The sequence below is a fragment of the Capsicum annuum genome, chromosome 10 (assembly GCF_002878395.1).
Source record: "Capsicum annuum cultivar UCD-10X-F1 chromosome 10, UCD10Xv1.1, whole genome shotgun sequence".
In the NCBI taxonomy this organism is placed as follows: domain Eukaryota; kingdom Viridiplantae; phylum Streptophyta; class Magnoliopsida; order Solanales; family Solanaceae; genus Capsicum; species Capsicum annuum.
Genome location: NC_061120.1, coordinates 214717584 through 214730587, shown reverse-complemented (window position 1 = coordinate 214730587; position 13004 = coordinate 214717584).

Sequence of the window (13004 nt, the reverse complement as noted above, 5' to 3'; positions counted from 1 at the left end):
TTTTTTTTGTCACACGAAAAAATTATATAACCTATGTCAATTGCGTAACGCACATATAAAAATTGTTATGTACCATCACCCCCAATATATCACTTTCATAAAATTTATCTAGAAAAGTATTATATTAATGTTATCTTATCACCTATTTTATTTTCCTAAACTCTAGCGTAAGCAAATGAGAATTTATATTTTCTTTATTCACAAAAGTTAAGGCGTTAGTATTGGCGATTACACTAACTAATAATAATTTTTTTATAATTTAATGTACATATTGTCATGATCCGAATTCAGATCTAGCCGTGACAGGCATCTCAAACTCATCTAGAGCCGAAGATAATCACCTTAACTTTACCTCAAGAGCACATAAAAGTAAACAGCGGAAACCAACCAAAATAATCAGAGAGATAGATAAGTCAAAAGACAGTATGAGAGTCAAAACGAAACAACCATAATATCTCGATACTGTCCACGAAAGCCTCTAATCCAAGAATATCAACTAAGTCGGGATAAGTCCCCGACTATGACAAAAGAAGTTCATTAATACTAGAATGATAAAGGAAACCTAATGAAATGATAGGGCCTTCCGAGAGATGGAGGCTCACCACTTTCCAGTTGATCAACAGAAGTACCAAACCACCTAACGCTGCCCAGGATCAATAGAAAAGTCCTCAGAACCTCCAACATGAAATGATGTAGCGACGGGGATGGTTAGTGGGGCGAGCACAGGCATGCAACTCAAGAAAAAGGGGATAAAATAATGCATTTACCAAAATCCAGTCATAAAACCATATGAACTCATTTATACATACTAGTTTAACCGCACGTGCCTCCCATGTGTGATCTTTTATTATTTAAAATTAGACGATTTCTTCTATTGCGAAGATTTTTAATAAAATCCAAAAAGCTCAAATCACTTAAAATTCTTAAACTAATGAAAAAAGTATTAGTTGTCATTAATTCTAACAAGGAAAGGTTTTACTATAAATAGTTAATTAATTTTCAAATATTAAATATTAAAAAAAATACTTAAAAGATGATTTGTCTAAAGTATAGCCTTTTAATGAAGGGCAAAAAGTTCAAGCAATATTTCTAAGGTCCTTTACACTTTTAATATATTACATATATAAATTATAGATATAGATTATAGATTATATATATAGATATAAATATATAGGATCGGGATTGGGGTAAGGGACATGAAACATGATAGTTTAAAACATTAGCCTGAACTGTTTAGCTCGTACCGACATTTCAAGCACCCATGGGCTATATGGATCCGGTTCTCCCTGCCGAAAGGGCCTCAGTCCATATATATTAGCAACATGTACCGAGGAATGACTAAAGGCACCAATGCGATAGCCGTCTAAAATATATTGTGTATCCGGACAAAATGATCACATAAACCCCCAACGTCGACAAACGTGATTTTCAGTGTTGGTTTGCCCGGAACTACACCTTCCAGGTGAGCTACACAATTCTTTTTAAACCCAAATTAAAACAATTTGCACATAAACCAACCATTAACCAATGAGTCTTTCATTAAGACATTTTCTAACATGGTATTATCATACCAACATGCTTGCAAGTTATTTTATTTATGCCAAATCAATCCAATTAACCAAATTGACTCCAATTGTCGGTTTAAAAATTCAAATAGCGCCATCAAGGGCATCCAAAACTTTTTTATCCATTTATCCTTTAATGTAATACAATGTTTTCGAAAGATAAGCTAACTTGTGTGAAAATCTGTATTCAAAATCAAGATTATAATGTGGGTTGGGGTTAATGTCATTACCATGCCAAAAATTCATCAATTTGGTGAAATTCATATCACCCACTTAAACCATTATAACAATGCATCAATTCAGTTTCAAAAGCCATCAATTTAAGCATGAATAGCCCATTAAAAATAAGGAAAAAGTAATTCAAGTGTTAACCAACAAAAGTCCTTAACCCAATTTCAAATCCATCATCCAAAACACATAAGTATTGAATAAATTGATGCCAGAATGTAAAATACAAGTTAAGGAATGAGTAACATGCCTGAAATATAGAAGAAATCGAAGAGGAATTGAAGTTTAGAGACCAAATAATGAAATCCTTGTAAAATTCTTGAATTTTCTTGACTTGGGAGTTAAAGAAAAAGAATAATGTTTGATCTTGATAACTGAAAGCAATGAGGTCATTTAGGTGTTTTTAAGTCGTTTAAGGGGTAAAAGACCAAAAACTTCCTCACTCCAAGTGAAAAAAAAAATCGATGAAAATTACATAGCAGCGTGGCACGCCGCTATCGCAGAGGATAGCTAGCGTGCCACGCTCCTATCGCGGAGCTTAAATGGCGTGGCACGCCACTAAAGCGGACCCTCACTGCCTCAGGGTTTCAAAATACCCCGATTTCCTTTTGAAAATCTTAAAAAAATTTCTAAAACACCCCTTTTACTTTTTTTATCATAATTCAAATCAAAAATAAACATTACACATGTGGGAGGATCAAAATTTTGCGAGGTCTTACACATATAACGATAATATATGAGTTTGGGTAGCTCGTTGTGCTATGCCTAATATTCAATATACCTTTTTGAATTTAAGTAAGAATTGAGGTGCTATAAAAATCAAAACTTATAAGGGACCTACAATCTTCTTCTTGTATTAATTAATTTGGAAGGTTATAATGTCATCGTCACAATAAAAGTGTAAATATAACATTTGTTTACCACACTTCAGCTCTATTTTTAAAAGATAATTATTGTTATAGAATTATAAAGTTGAATAAATCTATATATAATAATAAATGAGATATTGGAGCCTGCTGAAGTGGCACCTCTCAATGACCTCTATTACCATTTTTCTTTTTTCTCCTTTTTTTGGCATTTTTCATTCATTTAAATTTATTTTATTATAACAAAAAAATTATATTGTTTTAATATATGTATTAATGTTGATTTTTATTGTGCCAATAAAAAGGATAATTATAAGATGAACATAAATGAAAATTTTATTGTGAACATAGGAAAAGACAATAAAAACTTGTAATAACAAATCAATTGAAAAAAATATAAAATATGAGGATAGGATCCCATATGTCATTGAGAATTTTTTTTGACATGAATATAATATTATAATAATTTAATACTCTTTTTTCTTCCTAACATTGCAGGTTTGAGAAATCTAAAGAAAGATGATTATGAGCATAAATGTAACATATTTTTGCACAAAGGCTCTCCTACACATTTTGAAAAGTAAGTGTGCAATTTCCATCAAAATTTTGATTTATCTTTTTTTATATATTTGAATTCAGTATCATTCAACAATATAATATTTTTTTTCAAATGTATCTCTTTCTAAATAATTTTTATAGTGTATAAAAATTAAATAAGATAAATTAATTCAAACGTACAAATCTTTAAACCATGAAAATAAGAAATAAGAATAGCACCTGTGGATTGATTCTTCTCTGCGAATAAAACTACTGAAAAATTTAACAAAATAAAAAATAAATCTAATTTCTTTTAAAAAAAACATAGAATCGAAGAGGTAAAGCCCTTAAAGTCTTTGTTAAGTTGAACTCTATGTAAAATTGAAGATTGTATGCAATGAAATTTAGTCTTTTCTTTTATCCTTTGATTTATATAGAATATGTGTAGAAATATTGAAATGTTTATTAAGGCAAATAAACAAAAGAATTTAAAAATATTCAAAATAGAAAAAATATTTTAGTATAGTAACTGCAATCAATAGGGAAGAATAAGTGCCAAATTATTGCATAATGATTAAGGATAATAAAGATTGAATTAACATAAAGAAATAAAAAGGGAAAAGAAATATAACAAAAAGGGGGAAAAAATAAGGAAAAACTTAAAAATAAATGATGAAATAAAACATAGAAAAGGAAAGGAATTTGAAATGTAAATTTAAACATTATAGAATTTTATTAATTCTTTCTCCTAATTTATTGTATAAAACTGAAAAACTAAGAAGTTGACCAAAAATTTCAATTATCCTTTTTTTAATTTACATTTCAAAATTTCAATGAAATATTTCTTTAATCGTAGTATATTAATCGATATCCCTCTTCATGATTGTTGTCCGTTTTGTATATTAAAAAGCCACTCTTTTATTAACCTTAATTAAGGTTAATCAATATTTATCCATTATGATTATGAATTATGATTATAGTGGCGAATTAATTATTCAACTATTCATCTATAAAGTCATGTCTAATCTATTTGGATTACATTTTTTTAATCAAAATATTGACTAATTTATTTTTCGTAGCTTTGAAATAATGAAAGTTATAGTGTCAATTTTTAGTATTCATTTTTTAATTAAAATTTTTTTTTTTGTTTCTGGCTTCTATATACAAAACAAGAATATCCATTGTGTTCAGTATATTAATCCTGATCTCTCTCTCGATCTCGCTTTCGCTCTCTGTTTTTATCTCATTGATTTTGATTCTGTGTTTTTACAGGTTGATTGATGCGTGTTGCTGCAAATTTTGTATTAAAAAATTATAATAAATACATCATTAATTCTCTAATTATGTTTTGATTGATTAAAATACTGTATATTGTCTACAAATTATCTTTCTTTCTATCGGAAAAAGAAGGTTTAGGTTTACAAATTTAATTTCATGTGAGAGGAAATTGATGTCAAATAATTTTAGTTTTGTCATTTGATTTTATTAATTTCTTTAAACCTACGCCTAGAACGTCAAATACAAAAAAAAAATTGTCTTTGACTTCTCTTATTCTAATTTTTTCATTTCTTTCTTTCTTGACTTTTAAGTTTTTGTCTCTATAATATAAAATTGAGTAAAATGTTATTTAGAAGGGAAGAAAAGAAAAAGATTTTTTTTTTGTAGGATTCAATTAGGATGAATCAATTTGGTTGTAAACTTTATGGAAAAAGACAAACAAACACGCCCACTCTCTCTTTTTCTTATTGTAGACACATAATTTTGTCCCTCCTTGAAAGAATATTTTTTATTTTTTACCTTATCTTACCGTGTACCCTCAATCGTGTAATTACCCCTCATAAAAGAACAAAAAGAACAAATTCCCTAACAAATTTTATCCTATCCTAACCCCCTTTACACCTTATCCTAACAACTTATCCTAACCACCTACCCCTACCCTTACCCCCACCTCATACCCACATGTACCCCCTATCCCACCTTTCTTACATTTTTTCCTTCTTAACTAATTCAAAAAAGGGAAAAAAAAAAAAGGAAAATTATCTACACAGCATAATGGATTCCCATTGAATACATGGGCCCACGGGATTTACACAGGGACTCTCACATTTTTTGCACTCTCACAGAATATATACATACACCAACATCTTCATCAAAAAACAGAATATACACACACAGGAAGCTGAGAGAAAAACTCCATGGAAGACGACACTCCCACAGGTGTAGACGCACACACACATAGACGATAATACACACACAGCTCACAATTCATCTCCTTCGTACGAAAACACACAAAAATCACACCACAGAGAGATTGAGAGAGAGATCGTGAGTTAGAGAGAGAGAGTAAAAGAGTAAGAGTAGCGGAGAGAGAGGGAAAGAAACGGAGGGGGTTCGAGGGAGATCTCAAGAGAAAGTAGTAAATCGGCTCGATTTTAGCGTCGCTCCGGTGATACCCTTGCCGGAAGTCGACTCCCTTTTTTCGACTTGACCGACTAGCCTCAAATCACCAAAATTCCCTCATTTTTCTGGGGGTTTTCCAAGCAAATTTGACTCGGAAACTTCTAAACTTCACGAAAAACGTTAAAGATTATCGAAATTCGATCCTTTTTCAGCTATTCTTTCCATTGTTTGGATCTACCGGGGTTTTGACCATGCAGTTTCTTCTGGTTTTATCATATTTTAGTCTCGGGTATTCATCTGCACTTTGTAGATTTTTTTGTTCAAATCAAAATTTTGGTTATCGTGTTCTTGGACTGTTTGTCGATTGATTTGGAGAGTCAAGACTTCGTTGGTATTCTTCGAGGTTTTCGGGAAGGATCTTATTCTCTATTAAGTCAATCGAAAGCTCTTGAGGTCCAATTATACCTTTTCTTCTTCTAATTTTATGTGATTATGAATGATTTGTGTGGTTGGCATGTTTGAATCCCTGTTTGTTGTTTGTTTGATGTTGGATTTGGAGGTGAAAATTTGATTGATGAATGGCGTATAGAATTGGTTTAATCATGTGGTTAAAAAAATGGATTTGGGGAGTGAGGATTGAAAATTTGACAAAATAGTGAATTTGGATCAACTTTGGTTTATTGTTGTTTTCGGAATGATTATGAATATTGTTAGAACGTGATTATGATATGTTGGAATGGGTAGGCACGGCAATATTTAGGAATAGGGTATTTTATGCTTGAATGTGGAATGTGTGTTGAATATTTTCTAGTTTATCATATCTGATTCGAGTGTATTCATTTGATAGGGGAATGCCCAGAGGTTTCATGTATTTATTCACTGGGGAATGCCCCAAAGTATCATATACGCAAAGGAGGCTTGTGATCAAGGCCCGAGGCATCGGGTAAATAATTGGAGAGTAGTTTAAGATTAGTGTAGGTTTATTTTTCAGTAACTTTTTCTTTTGGACTGTATAATTGGACTAGACACTCTATTTAGGATTCGTTTTGTTTGTGGTTGATTGTTTTATGTGTTTTTGTATGGTTTATACGTTCGTGATGTCAAAATAGTCAATAGGCTCCACCTAGCGACCGTGGTCGAACCACAGGATCAGGGGTGCCTAACACCTTCCCCTAGGTCAACAGAATTCCTTATCTGAAATCTCTGTTCGCAGATCAGTTTTAGAGTCAAAACCGTTTTGAAAAAGGATTTTCAAAGGTGACTTGGCACACCCGATTATGCCAAGTGGATGCTCTGAGTTTTGAATGTAAAAATAATTCTTTTTTGAAATAATTATCTTTATTTTGTCACTTTAATAATAAAAATCCTTTCGACCCTTCAAATGAATCTTTTGGTTAAAAATGGGGATGTGACAGCTCTGGCGACTCTGCTGGGGACCATTTTAGAATTCGAGTTTATTTTTGAAGTTGTATCGGCTTAGTGGATGTATAGACGTTTTTCTGTTGTTTTGTGTTATTGTCTTTTTCATTGTTGAGTGCCTACATGCTCTTTGTTTACAGTTTTTATCTTATGTGTTACCACTTTATATCTGACATCATTTGTATAACCCGAGTCAATTCTTTCTGCAACAAGTCTCGGAGTGCACATCGTGTACACAAAATCTAGTTGAGTCACCCTTATTTTAGGAGGGGGAACCGTCAGACGTATGGAGTGGGTGGAAAGTTATCACAGCCACTATCGACCATACGCTTCCCCGAACAACCTTGTTAATTAACCCCAACATAGGTCAGCCTTTAGGTCATGCTTATATGCATCATATTGAGACCTAGTAGGGCCCATTTGGGCCTTTGTAGGAGACTCACCTCTAAATCATCTCTATGTGCTAAATGTTGCATCTTTGAGGGTAATGTGGTCCTTTGACGGACTGATTCGGGGAAGACATGTGTTAGAAGTAAGGTGTGTTTGAAAAAAAGAGAAAAAAAAGTTAGTCAAAAAGGTTTTCGTAGCTTTTAGTGTTCTTTATGGCTTTTGTTTTTCACAATTCAAAATTCAAAAAGTTTTTTTTTACCTTTTGCACTCATTTTGTCAAAAACAAAAACATCAAAAAGATTTTCCTTTTGTTTCTTTGGTAAGCCTTCACAATTCAAAAACTCCAAAAAAGTTTTTTTTTACAATAGGAGGTTTTTATAAAAGAAAATGCAACAAAAAAAGGAGATGATAGAAGTTTTGTACATTTCATATAACAAAAATACCAAAATGATTTTTCTTTCATAGTTGTTGGTGTCAGTTTTATGTGGAGTGTCAAATTACAAATTCCCAGAAAGATTTTATTTTCGTCGTTGTAGTTGTGTCCCTCAAGTCAAGGTTTAGTTAATTCTTTAATCCTCAACTGTCCAATCTGGATGAACTACACACCCCTGATTCTCCTCTCTCGTGAGTGAGATACGTAGGCAGCCTATTGCTGGTTCCGGGATCTTATTTAAAAAATTCAAAAAGATTTTCTTCACTCTTCATTTAGAGTAGGTGTTTCATACATGTCTTGAAAAGAAAAATACAAAAAAAATAAAAAAAGATTTTCCTCAATAGTCATAGGTTTCATTTTTGGTTGATCTTATTTGAAAAATTCAAAAAGATTTTCTTCACTTTTTATTTAGAGTAGGTGTTTCATACATGTCTTGAAAAGAAAAATACAAAAAAAAAAGATTTTCCTCAATAGTCGTAGTTTTCATTTTTGGTTGATCTTATTTGAAAAATCCAAAAAGATTTTCTTCACTCTTTATTTAGAGTAAGTATTTCATATACACCTTTAAAAGAAAACTGCAAAAAGATTTTCCTTTTATAGGTTCAAGTTTTATGTTCATATGAAATTCAAAATTGAAAACCCAAAAAAGATTTTTCTTTGGTAATCATAGATTTCATTTTGTATAGGGATGTTAAAGATGAAAAATTCAAAAAGATTTTCGTCAATTCTTTTGAAAAATTGTTATTTTCTTTTCTTCTTAAAGTTTCAAGAAAAAAAAAAAGAGTTTAATTTGGCCATTTTGGCAAGACTTCACGAACTACGCACACTTGATTCTCCTCTCTCGGGGGCGAGATACGTAGGCACCCTTCTCGGGTTTGGTGACCTTCTAAAAAAAAGAAGAGATTTTGAGAAAGTGTTGAACTCTAACGCATCTTTATCTCTTGTTCAGTTAGTTTGAGGTGGTTGGTCTGTGGCATTTTGGTTGGTCCTCCATATTGCACCAAGTCACAGAGAAGGTTATGGCCAACAAGGATACCGAGTTTTTTGTCACTAATCAGATAGGGAGTTCAGGAAATGAGAATTTAGAAGCTAATGAAGAGATTCAAAAATTGAGCCACTAAATGATAGAAATGCATCGAGCTTGGGCTAATGGGTTATCGCCTCCTCCAGTTCACACTAATAATCTAGAATATCTTTCTAGCTTGCCTCCCGTGTCACATGCACAATTTCTCATTTTTGTTGATATGGCACAACATGCATCAGGATCGACTTGGCAACAATATCCAACCACTTTCAATGTTCATTTCCTCACTCCTCAATCCAAGACTACCACATACTCGGCACCACCTGTTGTTCATGCTTTTGCAGTGCCACCCCCACCTGAAGCTCCTACTTTTGATGTTCATCCACAAGTTGTGCCTCCTTACTCTACAAGAAAGCTTGCATTGGATATTACTAGGGATCAGCGTTACACTTTCGAGCCTGCACTCAAGTTGACTAGTATTTACGGTGACACTCTCCCGCCTAAATTTTCTCCTAACACTGAGAATCCTGTTCTGACAAAAGAACAAGAGGAAATAACCAAAAAATTGATAAGTTTGGAACTGGCTATGAAGAACTTGTAAGGACTTGGGGGTTACAAAAGTGTCTCATATAAGGACTTATGTATGTTTCCAGGTGTCAACCTTCCTCCTGGCTTTAAAATGCCAAATTTTGAGAAATATGATGGACATGGGGACCCAGTGGCACATTTGAGGTGCTATTGTAACCAATTAAGAGGCGTTGGAGGGAAGGAAAAACTATTCATGGCTTATTTTAGGGAATGTCTTTCAGGCCTAGTTTCGGAATGGTTTGTTGACCAAGACATCGACAAGTGGAATAGTTGGGATGACCTGGCTAATGAATTCGTACAACAATTCCAATATAATATGGAGTTGATTCCTGACGAGAAGTTCCTAACTAATATGAAGAAAAAGAGTATTGAAACTTTTAGAGAGTATACGATTAAATGGCGTGAACAAGCTGCTAGGGTGAAACCGCCAATGAAAGAAAGTAAGATAATGGAGGTGTTTATTCAAGCATAGGATGAAACTTATTATTAACACGTGTTACCTGCATTAGGCAAGCCATTTATTGAGGTTCTAAAAATGAGGGATATGGTAGAGGACGGAATTAAGACCAGTGCATTGTGAGTTTTGCAACATTGAAAGTGACTACTCAAGCAATTCAAAAAGGTTTGGGAAGTGTCAGAGGGAAGAAGTATGAGAAATATACATCTGCCATTGTAGTTGGACAACAAGAAAGGGAAAGAGGACCACGCCATCGTTACCCAAAGGCTCAAACCCAAGTTTATGCGCAAGCTCCACAAAATCTTTCCCAAAATCCATTACACTCCATTTCCCTACCTCCAGATCAAGTGTATAATGCATAACCATATGTTCAACCCCCATCTTACCCACACGGGTGCACACCAACTCTGTCGAGTCATCCTCCAACTCCACATACATACTGAAGCCCTTCTAGACCTGGTTTTTAATTTAATCCAAATAATGAAATGAGACAGCAGTCGAGGGATAGTTTCACACCAATCGAAGAGCCATATGCCATTTTATCTCAGAGATTTGTACAGCGGGGCATGATCACTCCTCTCCTGGGGTATACTCCGAAACCGCATTGAAGAAATTTTGATCCTAATGTACAATGTGCATATCATTCTAATGTTCAGGGTCACAATATTGAAGATTGTCATTCCTTGAAAAGAGAAATAGAAAAGATGATTCAAGATAAATCGACTATGGTGCAAAACATTGACAGTGAGGAAAGTTCTAGTCATGCTGATATACAAACCAGTGGCTAAGATGTCAGGTTGAGCAATTGAGAAGTCACCTCTCTCCTTACTAGGAAGAGGTCTGGTAGTTTATTTTATTTTACTTTCTGTTATCCGAATTGTTTTAGGGTTGTAGTTCGGGATCTATCTTGGTTTGTCCATTTGTCGTTATGTTCAAACCCTTCTATCTTTTATTTTAATAAATGAAGTGTCTCTTTTCCTTTGTGTTTTAAATATGTGTTGTTTGTTTGTTTTCTTTATACAGTACATTTTATGCTGACTCTAGTGATATGACATGTTTGCGGAATTTTCAGCCAGATCTTAAAATCCAATTTAAGCATGAGCATGAAATTAGAGGGTTAAAGTTAGAAAAAGAGAGCATATGAGAAAATAGATAGAGTGCTGGGGCATTTGGTGATTAAGTTGAAGCTTTCTTTGAAAATTAAGGCAATTATTTTGAGAATCATAAGAATAACTTGGTCATCAATTGAAAGACATATCTAAATTAGGTCAAGTAGTGAATGTGCGATCCTATATCAAAAGTAACAGAGAGAAGATCAGCTCCACGAAGCCATGAGTCCTTCAGCATGAGAATGTACATCGAAAGTAGAGTTGTATGTTTGACAAGGGTAGAAGAACAATTGGCACACATGTTCGGGGCAATTTAGTGTTGTAAAACATGTCATAAGTGATGTTGATCGTGCACTTTCACATTGCATGCTATGTACTAGTATTTTCAAGGATTGATATGACGAAGGTATTTTATTCTGTTATCCAAACATTATGTCATCCTTTATATACCCCATTGAGCCTTAGTTTTATTTCATACCCCTCTTTTGGAATCAAGATACAGTCAACAAAGCTCAAAAAATAAGTGTCGCGCAAAAGAATAGAGTTAGAAAAAAAAGAGTTTCAAAAAATGTGTCAAAAAGAAGAAAAAGAAAAAGTGTCAAGTAAAATAGAGTCGGAAAAGTACAAAAAAAAGAGTCAATAAAAGAAAAATAAAGAAAAAGAAGAAATCAAAATCAGGCAAAATAAGCTGTCAGAACTACGCATGACCTGATTCTCCTCTTTCGAGGGTGAGATACATAGGTTACCCTACTCTGGGCTGGGTCCAACCAAATAAATAGTTTAGAGTCACCTAGCCAAAGAAATTGGGGCATGGGTTAATCCTCATTGTTTGAGTCGATTCCAAAAGTTGTAAATCCTACCCTACTTCAAGTGTCGTTTGGGCCTCATGTCATCCTTTCTTTCTAACCCTATCTAAAAGCCAAGGTACAATCAAAGAAAAACCTTCAGATCTATCTTTGAGAATGTTAAGGCTAAGCATTCAAGGGATATGATGATACATTTTGGGAACTACTTGTCTTCCTTAGCATAAGGAATCAAGAGAGAAATAAAAATGAGAGAGTCTTATTAGTGAAAACCCTTACGGGCACCATAAGGCGATGGTAAGTCGAGAGAGATAAAAATGAGAGAGTTTTATCGGTGAAAACCCTCACGAGCACTGTAAGACGACTGTGAGTTAATAAAAATATAAATAAAAGATTCTCATTGGTGAATAACCCTCACAGACACCATAGGGAAATAGTAAGCTGAGAGAAAGAAAATGAGAGAGACTTGTTGGGGAAAACCTTGCAAGGTGCCACTAGCCGAATGAGCTCTTCGAATGCAATGGGTCCAAGCAAGTAACTCAATTTCAGGGTCATTAACTCAAGAATAACTGGTAGAAAGTTTTAATAGAAAGATCAGGCAACTTAATCCAAAATGCATGGCATAATCATTAGAATTGACTGTCATTTCTAGATAAATTTTTCATTTCTTTGTTTCAAATGGGGACATTCACTGTCTTTTCTTTCTTTTCTTTATCTTTACTATGTTTTCTTGAGTCAGTTATTCAAATAGAAAATCATTGTCATATTTTTTTTTAGTCAAGTCCGTGTCAAAATGAGTGAGAAAAGATTTCAAAACTGGCTACCAGCTTCCTCAATTGCATAAAGTAAGACAAAAGGCCAACATATGAAAGAGATATAATTGTGAGCTGCATAAGGCATGCAGAAAGTTTTGTCAACAGACAAGTCTGGGAAATTATGGAAATATCATGGTTCAAAGGGTTTATTTGAGAAGCATGGCAAAGCAGAAATACTGTGTTTGTTTCAGAGTCACTCTTAATAATCTGAGTTCGGATCAATGATGCAGCGAATCAATGACATATGCTAATGGTTGAAAGCAAGATTAATGTGATCGGGGCAAGAGTGATTGCCACGAAAGCTAAAGCCACAAATCAGCCACCATGTTTTTAAATTAACAACTTTTCTTTTTATGAAACAGGAACACAT